Here is a 14,702-nt window from a genome sequence, read left to right as displayed (position 1 = left end):
GCGCCGCTACACTTCCAGCCTTTTGGGTCTTAAAGGCATTGAAGGTTCCCAGAGTCTCCTTGGAAACCTGGGAAAGGGAACCCCCTAAAGTGTTAGCCTCCCACGCCCGCAATAGGGACTCATTGGCCACCAGCGGAAGGAGTTGGGCCTGGAGAACAAGACCCAGGGTGAGTATGCGGGACAAGAGGGAAGGAGGCTGGGAACAAGTCGGTTTCCCTCCCTACACTCTTCCGAGTACCTGCTATGAAGTGAGCACATCAATAAGACGTGTTAAAGAACAAAGTGTCCTCTTGAATACTGAAAACAAGCTGAGGGCTGATGGGGGTGGAGGAGAGGGGAAGAAGGGCGATGGGCATGGAGGAGAGCACTTGGGATGAGCACTGGGTGTTATATGGAAACCAACTTGACAATAAACTATGAAAGGAAAAAAAAAGAACAAAGCGTCCAAATCCAAGCTCATAGTCAGACCCAAGAACACCTTGGGGGCATTCAAAGGGAGCCAGTGAGGGTCATTTCTTTCCCTGAAGGGGAATAACTTGGCTTAGGACCTGCCAAGATGATCTGGGTTGGAACCCAGACAAACCCTGACTACTCTTTACTACCTCTGTGACCTTGCACTTGTGCTCTCTGAACCTGTTTTCCCATATGTAAAGTGGGCAGATTAATCCCCACTTCTCAAGCATGTGAGGGAAAGGGGTGGGGTTGGAAATAATCTGTTAGTGGGTTTCCAAACACAACACTGTACAGAGGGGTCAGTCTGATGAAATTTGCATCTATCTTCAGAAAAAAATAATTTTGTAAGGTTGCCAACTGTCTTTTCCAGGAGAGACACTGTTCTTTTTTTTTTTTCCTGAGATTGAGTATTTCCTGCTTTCTTAGTGTAAAAATTCCATTTTAAAAAAATGATGATAGTTAATTTTTTCTTAAGTTTGTTTGATGATAGTTTTTTAAAATGTCCTCATTTTGGCAAAATAAAAAATGGGTAGTTTTATTTCCATCCCCAATTTTATTTTTTTAGTAAAAACAGAAAAAAAATAGAAAAAGAGAGTTTATTAAGAAGGCTTTGAAACAAAAAAAGTAAAACTCTTGGAGGTCACCTAGGTTAGGCATCTGATTCTTGATTTTGCATTGGGTCATGATCTAGCCTGTGTAGGACTCCATGCTGACAGCAGGGAGCTTGCTTGGTATTTTCTCTCTTCCTTTCTCTCTGCCCATCCTCCACACACGTGCTCTCTCTCGCTGTCTCTCTCTCAAAATAAATAAATAAACTCTAAACAAATAAAACACGATACAATTTTCTAAACCCTTGAGTCGGTTCAGCAAATATGTAGTCAATTTAGCTGTGTAAGATTAAAGATGTTACTTTATTTAAAATAAAATATATATTTCAATTCTTTAAATTTATTCCATAAAGTACATATTTCCCTATAAATTCCCGTTCTCAGTGTGGTCTCTTCACTCCCTCTCTAGTTGTGGAGTTTATCCTGTCAGTCCTCAGGTTGATTTCTTGGGTATTCAGAGTGATTTGACAGTTATCTGGTTGTGTTGGAGGAAAAAGAGATGAGCCTAGGATTTTCTTACCATGCTGCCATCTCTCTATCCCAACTTTTATTTTATTTTTTTAACATCTATTTATTGTTGAGAGACAGAGAGAGACAGAGCATGAGCAGGGAAGAGGCAGAAAGAGGGAAACAGAATCAGAAGCAGTCTCCAGACTCTGAGCTGTCAGCACAGAGCCTGTCACGGGGCTCAAACCCACGAACGTCAAGATCATGACCTGAGCCGAAGTCAGACGCTTAACCGACTGAGCCACCCAGGCGTCCTCTATCCCAAATTTTAAAACGGAATGATGAGGCCCATGAAATGGGCTCCACAATTTGGGCAACTCAGACTCATGTGACGTCATCTCGTGTGCGCACAGAGTGCTTGGTAAATTTGGTTTCCCCTCCGTGGGTTCCTTGCTGAGGGCATCCTGGTTGTTTCCTGAGAATCCTAAGATTCTGGAGTGAAGGGGTTGTAGAAAGAGTCTAATGCTACACCTTTCCTCACTTGGCAGACAGAGAACAGAAGCCAATGAGGGGACTGACTTGAACAAAGAGGTGGATTGATCCTACCAACTGACTGATCACTCTGATTCATTTATTCACCCACACAGTTAAATAAGTGAAGTTCTCCTGTAATGTGCTGCACAGCACTATGCTAGCCTTGGGATGAGATGGTTGGGATAATGGGTTGTTTATATTATAGAAGAATGCCTGAATAGGTGAGCTCCTCCTATCATAATGGAATGAAAACACCAGAATGTGAGGCTCATATCTGCCACTGGACAGTGATGCAACTCCTCAGAGCCTTATTTTCTTCCTTTGTAAAATGGAGAAAAACATACTTCCTACCTGCAGATGCTGTGGGAATCAAAAGAGATAATGGATGGAAAAGAGCTTTGTAAACTGAAAATGGCTTTATAAATGCAAGTGATTGTCATTAAATTTTAATAAGTGGCTTGCCCAAGGATGAGAAATAGCAGCAGTATTGGAAAAGCACTTGTCGAGCTGTGAGTAGGTGGCACAGAATGTGTCCTTGTTTTAAAAACTACCCTTAGAGCGGTGACAGGAAGAAAGTTGGAGAATTCTCTACAGAAAGAACTTCTCTTTGACCCTGGGGAGGGACCAGAGCAGAATGGAACACTTGTGGGAATGAGATGAGGACTCTAGACCATAAGGCAAGGATGCTGCTGCACTGAGCACCTGGGTGAGAAGAGAAGCCCTCAAGGCTTCTTGCAGCCAATATACTAGAGAAGAAAGATCCATAGCTTGCTGGATACCTTTATGCCTAAATTAAGTGTTCAGTTACGTCGAACATTTGATAAGGTCTTGCAACATTCTAGGTCTCCTGATCTTTGTTTTATGTGTATTGTCTCATTCAATCTTCACAGTAGCCCTTTGAGATAGTGTTATGAGCCAAACTGTACCCCCCACTCCCACCCCAATTCATATGTTGAAGTCCTAACCTTCCATACCTCAGAATGTGACTGTATTTGAAGACAGAGACTTTATGGTTTTTTTTTTTTAATGTTTTATTTATTTCTAGGAGAGAGAGAGAGAGACAGCGTGAGCAGGGGAGGGTCAGAGAGAGAGGAAGTCACAGACTGAAACAGGCTCCAGGCTCTGAGCTGGCAGTCAGCACAGAGCCCGACGCGGGGCTCGAACCCACGAACCGCGAGATCATGACCCGAGCGAAAGTCGGACGCTTAACCAACTACGCCACCCGGGCGCCCCTGAAGACAGAGACTTTAAAGAGGTGATTAAGGAGGCACTTGGGTGGCTCAATTGATTAAGCATCCGCCTCTTGATTTTGGCTTAGGTCATGATCTCATGGTTCATGAGATCCAGCCCCACGTCATACTCTGTGCTGACAGCACAGAGCTTGCTTGGGATTCTCTGTCTCCCTCTCTCTCTGCCCCTCCCCCATTTGTGCTCTCATCCTCTCTCCCTCCCCCCTTCCTGTTCTCTGCAAAATAAATAAATAAACATTTTTTTTTAAAAAAAAGAGGTGATTAGGGGCGCCTGGGTGGCTTAGTCGGTTGAGCGTCCGACTTTCGCTTAGGTCATGATCTCGCGGTTTGTGGGTTCGGGCCCCGCGTCGGGCTCTGTGCTGACTGCCAGCTCAGAGCCTGGAGCCTGTTTCAGTCTGTCACTCCCTCTTTCTCTCTGACCCTCCCCTGCTCACGCTGTCTCTCTCTCTCCTAGAAATAAATAAAACATTAAAAAAAAAATTAAAAAAAAAAAGAGGTGATTAAGGTAAAATGAGGTCATATGGTGTGCCCTAAACCACCAACACTGGTGTCCTTATAAGAAGAGGAAATTAAGACATAGACAACACAGAGACCACAGGATGACAATGTTAGACACAGCAAGAAAGCAGCCATATACACCAAAAGAGAGGCCTCAGAAGAAACCCAACTTTCTGACATCTTGAACTTGGACTTCTAGCTTCCAGAATTGAGAGAAATTATTTCTTTTGTCAAAGCCACCCAGTCTGTAGTATTTTGTTATGACAGCCCAGCAAACTCATACAGGTAGGTACTCGGATATCCCTATTTTATAGAGGACACTGAGGACTAATAACTTGCCCAAAGTCACATATCTCGCAACGGGGAGAGCTGTGATTTAGTCTCCGGAAGCCTACTCCAGAGCCCACAGTCTCAATTACTGTGCCATATAGGTCATGCTAAAGAGTAGATTCAATTCTTCTCAACTACTTTGTTTCCTTTCTAAATTCATATAATTTGGTTATGAACATATGCATCGACATCACCATCTGATTTCAAGTCTTATTTCTGCAAATTACTAACTGATCGTAAGCCACAGTATCCTCATCTGTAAAGTGGGGATGAAGATAGTAGTATCTCCTTCTGAGAGTTTTTAAAAAGCTGAATGAGATATTGTGCACATAAAGTGCTAATCACTTGGAAAACATTCAAAAAATATTTGCAGGGCGCCTGAGTGGCTCAGCCAGTTAAGCGGCCCACTTCGGCTCAGGTCATGATCTCACGGTGCATGGGTTCGAGCCCCACGTCGGGCTCTGCGCTGACAGCTCAGAGCCTGGAGCCTGCTTCAGATTCTGTGTTTCCTTCTCTCTCTGCCCTTCCCCTGCTCACGCTCTCTCTCTCTGTCTCTCAAAAATAAAGAAACATTAAAACAACATCAACAAACCCAAAAGCTATTTGCTGTTATTATTACATAGCTAGAAAGTAAGAGTTCCAGGATTCAAACTTGGGACTAGCTTGGTCAAAGCCAGTGCATGTAACTCTTACATAGAACTGTCCAGTATTCCGGAGCCTTTGCAGAAAGACACCAGGGCTATGGAGTTAGACAATGGGTAGTTTTATTCTAAGCCTGATACACAATGGTTATGTGGGTTTGAGTAAGTTATTTAAATTCTCTGAACCCCATTTTCCATTTCTATAAAATTGAACAACTCCTTAGCCTCATATGGTTTAAGTGAGGTAAAATATGTAGGGTGTTGGTCACACAATAGAGGATCAGTAAACATTAGTAGAGAGGATTTCATCTTTTGTAGGAGGTTAGGTTCTAAAAACAAATGCAGTTGGGAGAAATATGGTGTAAATTACCCTTGTAAAAAAATCACTTAATTATCCATGAAGTACAATAAGCAAGTTTTCATGTATACCACCCGATCCTGTAGTCCTTAGATACTAAAGCTTCAGAAAACGGAGACAGACTAAAGAAAACAAACATAAGGTCAATTTTCAGATACGGAGACATTCTGCCTTTAAAATATTATTAATCCTTTAAAAATCAGGGATATGTGGAAAATTGTAAACAATTCATATTTACATGTAGAGTTTACTCTTTACTTATCTAAAGTCTCCAGCCAATCTTGCTCTTTCTTAGTCAGCTCAGGCTGGCATTACAGAATATCATAGACTGTGTGTTAAACATCAAACATTTCTTTCTCGCAGTTCTGGAGGGCACTAGTATGGTTGGGTTCCAGTGAGGAATCTTCCTGATTTACAGATAGCCACCTTCTTTCTGTTTCCACATATGACAGAGAGAGTTCTAGTCTCTTCCTTTTAGAAAGACACTAATCCTATCACAAGGGCTCAACCCTTAAAGTCCCTACCTCCTAATATTATCACATTGGGGGGTAGGATTTCAACATGTGAATTTGGATGGGGAAAAAAACCATGCAGTCCATAGTACTGCCCCACCCAGTGACTAATGATTTGGCCTCAGGACGGGCAACCCAGCCTATCCTGATCAAAGATATTCCTTGGGGATATAGAGGTGGGGGTGAGACAGAGAAACATACGATGGGAGAGATGTTCAGTTCTCTAGTTCTTGGACCATAGGCTGTAAATATGCTACTTTTAGGTTGTAGATGGTCACATTCGCCATCCCACTGGAGAGCCTGAGAAAGTAAGGCCAACATGTGTGCAGAAGATGGATTGAAAGATAGAGAAATTATTTTTTTTAAGATAGTACTTTTAAGCAATCTCCATACCGTAGGTGGGCTTTGAACTCCCAACCCCAAGATCAAGAATCACATGCTTCACTGAATTGAGCCAGCCAAGTGGCCCTGCAAGATGGAGAGATTCTTAATACTGTTTGAGACCTTATGGTTGAAACGTCTTTACACTGTTCTTTTAAATCCCCCCCCCTTTTTTTTTGTTACGGTTGTTTATAATCGTTTGAATTGCTTTCTCTCCAATGTTCCTTTAAGAATTCTAATGGGGCGCCTGGGTGGCTTAGTCGGTTAAGCGTCCGACTTTCGCTTAGGTCATGATCTCACGGTTCGTGGGTTCAAGCCCCGCGTCGGGCTCTGTGCTGACTGCCAGCTCAGAGCCTGGAGCCTGTTTCAGTCTGTGACTCCCTCTCTCTCTGACCCTCCCCTGCTCACGCTGTCTCTCTCTCTCCTACAAATAAATAAAACATTAAAAAAAAAATTTAAAAAAAAAAGAATTCTAGTAAAAACCATCTTTCTCTTCCTCCTTTAATCTCACATATCTATCACACATTATCTCTTTCTGATATGAGACTCAGTCATTTGCTCCTTCAACTATTCAACCAATAAGTATCAGTGGCATTTCATATTTATAGGTCCTATGCCAGGCAATGGGGACACAAAAATTAAGAAGACTCCATCCCTTTAGACAGGAGCTCACTGTCTAAAGGAAGAACAAGGGAACAGAGTGGTATAATTACTATGACAGAGGATCACTCAGAGATTTTGAGAACCATGTGAAGGGGCTCACTGAACTACGATCTTGACTGAGTCACCTAAATTTTCTGAATCTCAGTTGCTTCATCTATAAAGATGACATCATAAAAAATACTATTTCACAGTTGATGAAATAAAATAATGCATTTTATACTGGAAGCAAACTAAAAATGCTAAGAATTGTTCATATAATAACAAAATGCCTGAATAACTGTACCATACCTTTCCTTGTAAGTATCTGTATTATTCAGAACTCATGGGTTGGAAATGACAAAGATCCAGCAAAAAGCTGATATAAGCAGGAATAAAAAACAGCTTCTCACATGATAGGGTTGGGAATCAGTCTCTCCCCTGCTTTTCTGTCCATGGTTGGCTCCATGCCCCAGCAAGATCTTTGCAAATTATGGCAAGATGGCGCTGCTGACTTTGTGGGGGGAAAAAAAAAAAAAAAAATATATATATATATATATATATATATATATGCGCTCTGTGTGATACTCCTATTTCGAAATTTGTAAAGAATCCCTTTGAGGCTTAGTACATGGTCAATTTTCACAAATGTTCTCTGTGTTCTTGCAAAGAATGTGCACTCTCTATGAATGGAAAGCTCTTTGTGTGTTTGTTAGCTCAAGCCTGTTAATTGTGTTGCGCACATTTTATAGATCATTACTAATTTTTTTTCTGAAAAGTGTGTTAAAATCTCCCATTATGATTGACTGTGAAAGGACCTGAGAGAACTTTATGGAGTGATGGTAACATTCTCTATCTTGCTGGGAATTTAGGTTACAAGGTGTATGCATGTGTCAAAACTCAGCAAATATACACTTAAGATTTGTGTATTTCATTTCCTACAAAATTTATTTCAAAAGAAAAACTTGCAACTAGGTAGTCAACTTCAGATAATAAGGTCTTCAAGGGAGAGGAAACTGACTGCAACTTACTTTGGAATGCATAAAAAATAAAATGGATTACTAAATGGATAGACAGAGAGATGGACAGTTGTGTGTAAAAGCAAATATAGAGTAAAATGGTAGAAGTTAGGGAGTAAGCATAGGCATGCCTTGTTTTATTGTGCTTTGCAGCTACTGTTTTTCACAAACTGAAAATGTGTGGCAACCTGCTTTGAGCAACTCTATTGGCACCAACAGTATTTGCTTACTTCATGTCTCTGTGTTACATTTTGGTGATTCTCACCCTATTTCAAACCTTTTCATTATTATTATATTTGTTATGGTGATCTGTGATGTTTGATGGTACTATTGTAATTGTTTTGGGGCTCCATGAACCAAGAACATATAAGATAATGAAATTAATCAATAGATGCTGTATGTATTTTGATTGCTTCTCCAACTGGCCGTTCCCCTTCTCTCATCCTCTACTTGGGCTTCCCTGTTCCCTGAGACATACAATATTGAAATTAGTCCAATTAATAATCCTACAGTGGCCTATAAGTGTTAAGTGAAAGAAAGAGTCACACATCTCTCACTTTAAATCAAAAGCTAGAAATGATTCAGCTTAGTGAGGAAGGCATGTCAAAAGCCAAGGCAAGCCAAAAACTGGGCCTTTTGTGACAAACAGTTAGGCAAGTTGAAGATGCACAGGAAAAATTCTTGAAGGAAATTAGAAGTACTACTCCAGTGAACACAGGAATGATAAGAAAGGGAAACAGCCTTCTTGCTGATGTGAAGAAAGTTTTAGTGGTCTGGAAACAAGATCTAACTGTCTACAACATTCCTTAAACCAAGGCTTAATCAAGAACAAGACTCCAACAGGGGCGCCTGGGTGGTTTAGTCGGTTAAGTGTCTGACTTTCGCTTAGGTCATGATCTCGCGGTTCGTGGGTTCGAGCCCCGCGTCGGGCTCTGTGCTGACTGCCAGCTCAGAGCCTGGAGCCTATTTCAGAGTCTGTGTCTCCCTCTCTCTCTGGCCCTCCCCTGCTCACACTGTTTCTCTCTCTCTCTCTCCTCCCAGAAAAAAAAAAAAAAAAGAACAAGACTCCAACTATCTTCAATTCTGTGAAGGTTGAGAGAAGTGAAGAAACTGCAGAAGAAAAGTGTGAAGCTAGCAGAGGTTGTTCATGAAGTTTAAGGAAAGGAAGCCTTTCCCATAATGTAGACGTGCAAGGTGATACAGCAAGTGCTAATGTAGAGCTGCAGTAAGTTTTCTAGAAGATCTAGCTAAGATCATTAATGAAGGTGGCTGCAATAAACAATAAATTTTCAATGTAGGTGAAACAGCCTTATGTCAGAAGAAGATGCCATCTAGGACTTTCATAGCTAGAGAAAAGTCAATGCCCAGCTTCAAGGCTTCAAAGGACAGGTGAATCTCCTGTTAGGGGATAATGCAAATGGTGACTTGAAGTTGAAACCAGTGCTCATTTACCATTATGAAAATCCTAGGTCTCTTAAGAATTATGCTAAATCTACTCAGCCTATGCTCTATAAATGGAACAACGGAGCCTGGATGACAATACATCTGTTTACAACATGGTCTACCGAATATTTTAAGCCTACTGTTGAGATCTACCTCTCAGAAAAGAAAGATCCCTTTCAAAATATTACTGCTCATTGACAATGCACTTGGTCACCCAAGAGCTCTGATGAAAATATACAATGAGATTGATGTTTTTGTGCTTTTGAACACAACATCCATTCTGCATTCCATGGATCAAAGAGTAATTAAAATTTTCAAGCCATATTACTTAAGAAATACATTTCACTGAGCTACAGCTGCCATAGATAGTGATTCCTCTGATGGATCTGGGCAGAGTAAACTGAAAACCTTCTGGAAAGGATCCACCGTTCTAGATGTCATTAAGAACATTCATGATTCTGGGGCGCCTGGGTGGCTTAGTCGGTTAAGCGTCCGACTTTCACTTAGGTCACCGCCTCGCGGTTCGTGGGTTCGAGCCCCGCGTCGGGCTCTGTGCTGACTGCCAGCTCAGAGCCTGGAGCCTATTTCAGAGTCTGTGTCTCCCTCTCTCTCTGACCCTCCCTGCTCACGCTGTCTCTCTCTCTCTCTCTCTCTCCTAGAAATAAATAAAAATATTAAAAAAAAAAAAAGAACATTCATGATTCGTGGGGAAAGGTCAAAACATCAACATTAACAGGAGTTTAGAAGAATTTGAGTCCAATCCTCATGGATGACTTTGAGGGTTCAAGACTTCAGGGGAGGAAGTCACTGCAGATGTGGCAGAAACAGAAAGAGAACTAGAATTAGAAGTGGAGCCTGAAAATGAGACTGAATTGCTGCAATTTCATGATAGAACTTGAACAGATGAGGAGTTGCCTGTTATGGATGAGCAAAGAAAGTGGTTTCTTGAGGTGGGCTCTAGCCCTGTTGAAATTGCTGTGAAGGTTATTGAAATGACAACAAATAATTTAGTTTATTACATAAACTTAGCCGATAAAGCAGCAGGAGGGTTTGAGAGTATTGATTCCTATTTTGTTAGAAGTTCTGTGTGTAAAAGGCAATCAAACAGCATCACAAGCTACAGAGAAATCATTTGTGAAAAGAAGTGTCAATACATGTGGTGAACTTGATGGTCTTATTTTAAGAAATTGTCATAGCCACCTCTAACTTCAACAATCGCTCTTATCAGTCAGTAGCCATCAACATGAAGACAATACTCTCTACCAGCAAAAAGTTTACAACCTACTGAAAGCTCAGATGATGGCTAGCGTTTTCTGGCAATAAAGTAATTTTTAATTAAAGTAGGTACATTGTTTTTTAAACCTAATGTTACTTCACACTTAATAATCTACAGTATAGTATAAACATAGTTTTTACTATGGGAAACCCCAAAAATTATTTGGCTCTCTTGTAATGTTTGCTTTACTGTGGTGGTCTAGAACTGAACCTGCACTTATCTCCAAGGTATGCCTATATTTGAGTATACATTCTAAGAGTTGCAGTATATTTGAAAATTTTCATTAAAAAAATGCTGGAGAGGGGCGCCTGGGTGGCTCACTTGGTTAAGCTTCCAACTCTTGATATCAGCTCAGGTTATGATCTCACAGTCATGAGATTGAGCCCCACATAGGCCTCTGCACTGAGACTGGATCCTGCTTGAGAGGCTGTCCCTCCTTCTGCCCCTCCTTCACTTGTGCTCTCTCTCTCTCTAATAAAAATAAGTAATTTTTTTAATGTTGGAGAAAAAATTTTCTATTATGATTGCTGATTTGCCAATTTCTCCTTGTGAGTCTGTTGATTTTTGCTACATATATTGAGAATAAGTTATTAGATCAATATTAGAATTCTTTTGGCTATTATTTCCTTGGTGTATAGTCTTATACCTTTAGTCTTTCTGTTTTATTTTATTTTATTTAAATGCAGAAGTTTTTTAATTTTTTTTTTTTAATGTTTTATTTATTTCTAGGAGAGAGAGAGAGCGTGAGCAGGGGAGGGTCAGAGAGAGAGGGAGTCACAGACTGAAACAGGCTCCAGGCTCTGAGCTGTCAGCACAGAGCCCGACGCGGGGCTCGAACCCACGAACCGTGAGATCATGGCCTAAGCGAAAGTCGGACGCTTAACCGACTAAGCCACCCAGGCGCCCCAGAAGTTTTTTAATTTTTAAAAAATTTTTAAAATTTATTTCTGAGAGAGAGTGAGAGCGTGAGCAGGGGAGGGTCAGAAAGAGAGAGGGGGACACAGAATCCAAAGCAGGCTCCAGGCTCTGAGCTGGCTGTCAGCACAGAGCCCAACCCGGGGCCCGAACTCACAAACCATGAGATCATGTCCTGAGCAGAAGTCGGATGCTTAACCGACTGGGCCACCCAGGCTCCCCTAGTCTTTCTGTCTTATTATGTTTTTAGAGTGACTTTTGTAAAAATCAAAATCATAAAAGATCTCCATTAGGAGGGGTGCCTGGTGGCTCAGGTGGTTAACCATCTGACTTAGTTCCAGCTGATCTTATCGTTTCATGAGTTTGAGCCCTGCATTGGGTTCTCCACTAGCAGAGTTAAAATTAAAAAACAAAAAACAAAAAACTCATTCTTTTGTAAGACTAATACTCTATTTATGTATATACCTATACACCACATTTGGTTTATCCACTTTTATTGGGTTTTCCCCCCATTTGTTTGTTTGTTGTAATCTCTATGCCCAACGTGGGGCTCACACTCACAACCCCAAGGTGAAGGTCAAAAGGTGCATGCTCTACTAACTGAGCCAGCCAGGTGCCCCTTATCCACTTGTCTGTTGATGGAAGTTTGTGTTCTCCATTTGTGTTCCACCTTGGGGCTCTTAGGAATAATGTTGCTATGAACATTGGTGTACAAATATCCTGCTTTCAATACTTTTGGATGTGTACCTAGAAGTGGAATGCTGGATCATATGGTAATTCTATGTTTAACTTTTTGAGGAACCATAAAGCTGTTGTCTATAGCAGGTGCACCATTTTACATTCCCACCAGCAATGCACCAGTGTTTCAATTTCTTCACATCCTTTCCAATACTTTTTATTTTCTATTCTGTTTTTGTGTTTTTATAATAATCATTCCACTTGGTATAAAATGGTATCTCATTGTGGGTATAATCTGCATTTCCCTAATAATTAGGGATGTTAAAGATCTTTTAGAAGGCTTACTGACTGTTCACGTATCTTCTTTTTTTCTGTTTTTTTCGTTCTATAATTTATTTATTTTTTATAATTTGCATCCAAGTTAGTTAGCACATGGTGCAACAATGATTTCAGGAGAAGATTCCTTATGCTCCTTACCCATTTAGCCCATCCCCCCTCCAACAAACCCTCCAGCAACCCTCAGTTTGTTCTCTATATTTTAGAGTCCCTTATGTTTTGTCCCCCTCCTTGTTTTTATATTATTTTTGCTTCATTTCCCTTATGTTCATCTGTTTTGCATCTTAAATTCCTCACATGTGAGTGAAGTCATATGGTATTTATCTTTCTCTGACTAATTTTGCTTAGCATAATATCCTCTAGTTCCATCCACGTAGTTGCAAGATTTCATTCTTTTTGGTTGCCGAGTAATACTCCATTAGATATATATTCTCCCCCCCCCCCAACTCTTTAAGGTGTAAGGTTAGGTAGTGTATCTGTGACCTTTCTTCTTTCTTTAGGAAGGCCTGAGTTGCTATATACTTCCCTCTTACGATGGCCTTTGCTGCATCCCAGAAGCTTTGGGCTGTGGTGTTACTATTTTCATTGGCTTCCATGTACTTTTTAATTTCCTCTTTAACTTCTTGGTTACCCCATTCATTATTTAGTAGGATGGTCTTTAGTCTCCAAGTATTTGTTATCTTTCCACATTTTTTTCTTGTGGTTGATTTCGAGTTTCATAGCATTGTGGTCTGAAAATATGCATGGTATGATCTCGATCTTTTTGTACTTGTTGAAGGCTGAGTTGTGTTCCAGTATGTGATCTATTCTGGAGAACATTCCATGTACACTGGAGAAGAATGTGTATTCTGCTTATTAGGATGAAATGTTCTGAATGTATCTGTTAAGTCCATCTAGTCCAGTGTGTCATCAAAGCCATTGCTTCCTTGTTGATTTTCTGTTTCAATGATCTGTCCATTGTTGTAAGTGGGGTGTTGAAGTCTCCTACTATTATGGTATTATTATCAATGGGTTTCTTTATGTTTGTGATTAATTGATTTATATATTTGGGTGCCTCCACATTTCGAACATAAATATTTACAATTGTTAGATCTTCTTGGTGGATAGACCCCTTAATTATGATATAATTGCCTTCTTTATCTCTTGTTACAGTCTTTATTTTAAATCTAGATTGTCTCATATAAGTATGGCTACTCCAGCTTTCTTTTGGTGACCATAAGCATGACAGATAGTTCTCCATCCCCTTACTTTCAATCTGCAGGTGTCTTTAGGTCTAAAGTGGGTCTCTTGTAAACAGCATAGAGATGGATGTTGTTTTCTTATCCATTCTGTTACCCTATGTCTTGGAACATTTAGTCCATTGACGTTTAGAGTGAGTACTGAAAGATATGGATTCATTGCCATTATGTTGCCTGTAGAGTTGGAGTTTCTGGTGGTGGTCTCTGGTCCTTTCTAGTCTTTGTTGCTTTTGGTCTTTCCCCCACCCCACCCCATCTTTTCTCCCCTCAGAGAGTCCCCTGTAAAATTTCTTGCAGGGCTGATTTAGTGGTCACGAACTCCTTTAATTTTTGTTTGTCTAGGAAACGTTTTATCTCTCCTTCTATTTTAAATGACAGCCTTGCTGGATAAAGAATTTTTGGCTGCATATTTTTTCAATTCAGCACATTGAATATATCCTGCCACTCCTTTCTGGCCTGCCAAGTTTCTGTGGCTAGGTCTGCTGCAAACCTGATCTGTCTTCCCTTGTAGGTTAAGGAGTTTTTTTTTCCCCCTCGCGGCTTTCATGATTCTTTCCTTGCCTGAGTATTCTGTGAATTTGACTATGATATGCCTTGTTGATGGTTGGTTTTTGTTGAATCTACTGGGAGTCCTCTGTGCTTCCTGAATTTTGATGTCTGTGTCTTCCCCGGGTTAGGAAAGTTTTCTGCTATGATTTGCTCACATATCTCTTCCAGTCCTTTGCTCTCTCTTCATCTTCTGGGACCCTTATGATTCTGATGTTGTTCACTGATTTCTCTAATACTTAAATCATGCTCTTTTGCCTTGGTGTCCCCCTTTTTTTCTGCTTCATTGTTATGCATATGTGTGTCCTCTAAATCACTGATTCACTGCTCTGCCTTATCCATTCTTGCCTCTGTGGCATCTATTCGAGATTGCAGTTCAGTTATAGCATTTTTCATTTCATCCTGACTAGCTTTTATCTCCACAGAAAGGGATTCTAATCTGTTTTCAACCCCAGCTAGTATTCTTATTATCATGATTCTAAATTCTGGTTTGGACATCTTGCTTATATCTGTGTTGATTAACTTCCTGGCTGTCTTTTCTTCCTGTTCTTTCTTTTGGGGTGAATTCCTTCATTTCATCATTTTGAAGGAAGAAAAGAA

Source organism: Hyaena hyaena, unplaced genomic scaffold (genome assembly GCF_003009895.1).
Source record: "Hyaena hyaena isolate Hyena2069 unplaced genomic scaffold, ASM300989v1 scaffold_56, whole genome shotgun sequence".
In the NCBI taxonomy this organism is placed as follows: domain Eukaryota; kingdom Metazoa; phylum Chordata; class Mammalia; order Carnivora; family Hyaenidae; genus Hyaena; species Hyaena hyaena.
This window is presented reverse-complemented; position numbering follows the sequence as displayed.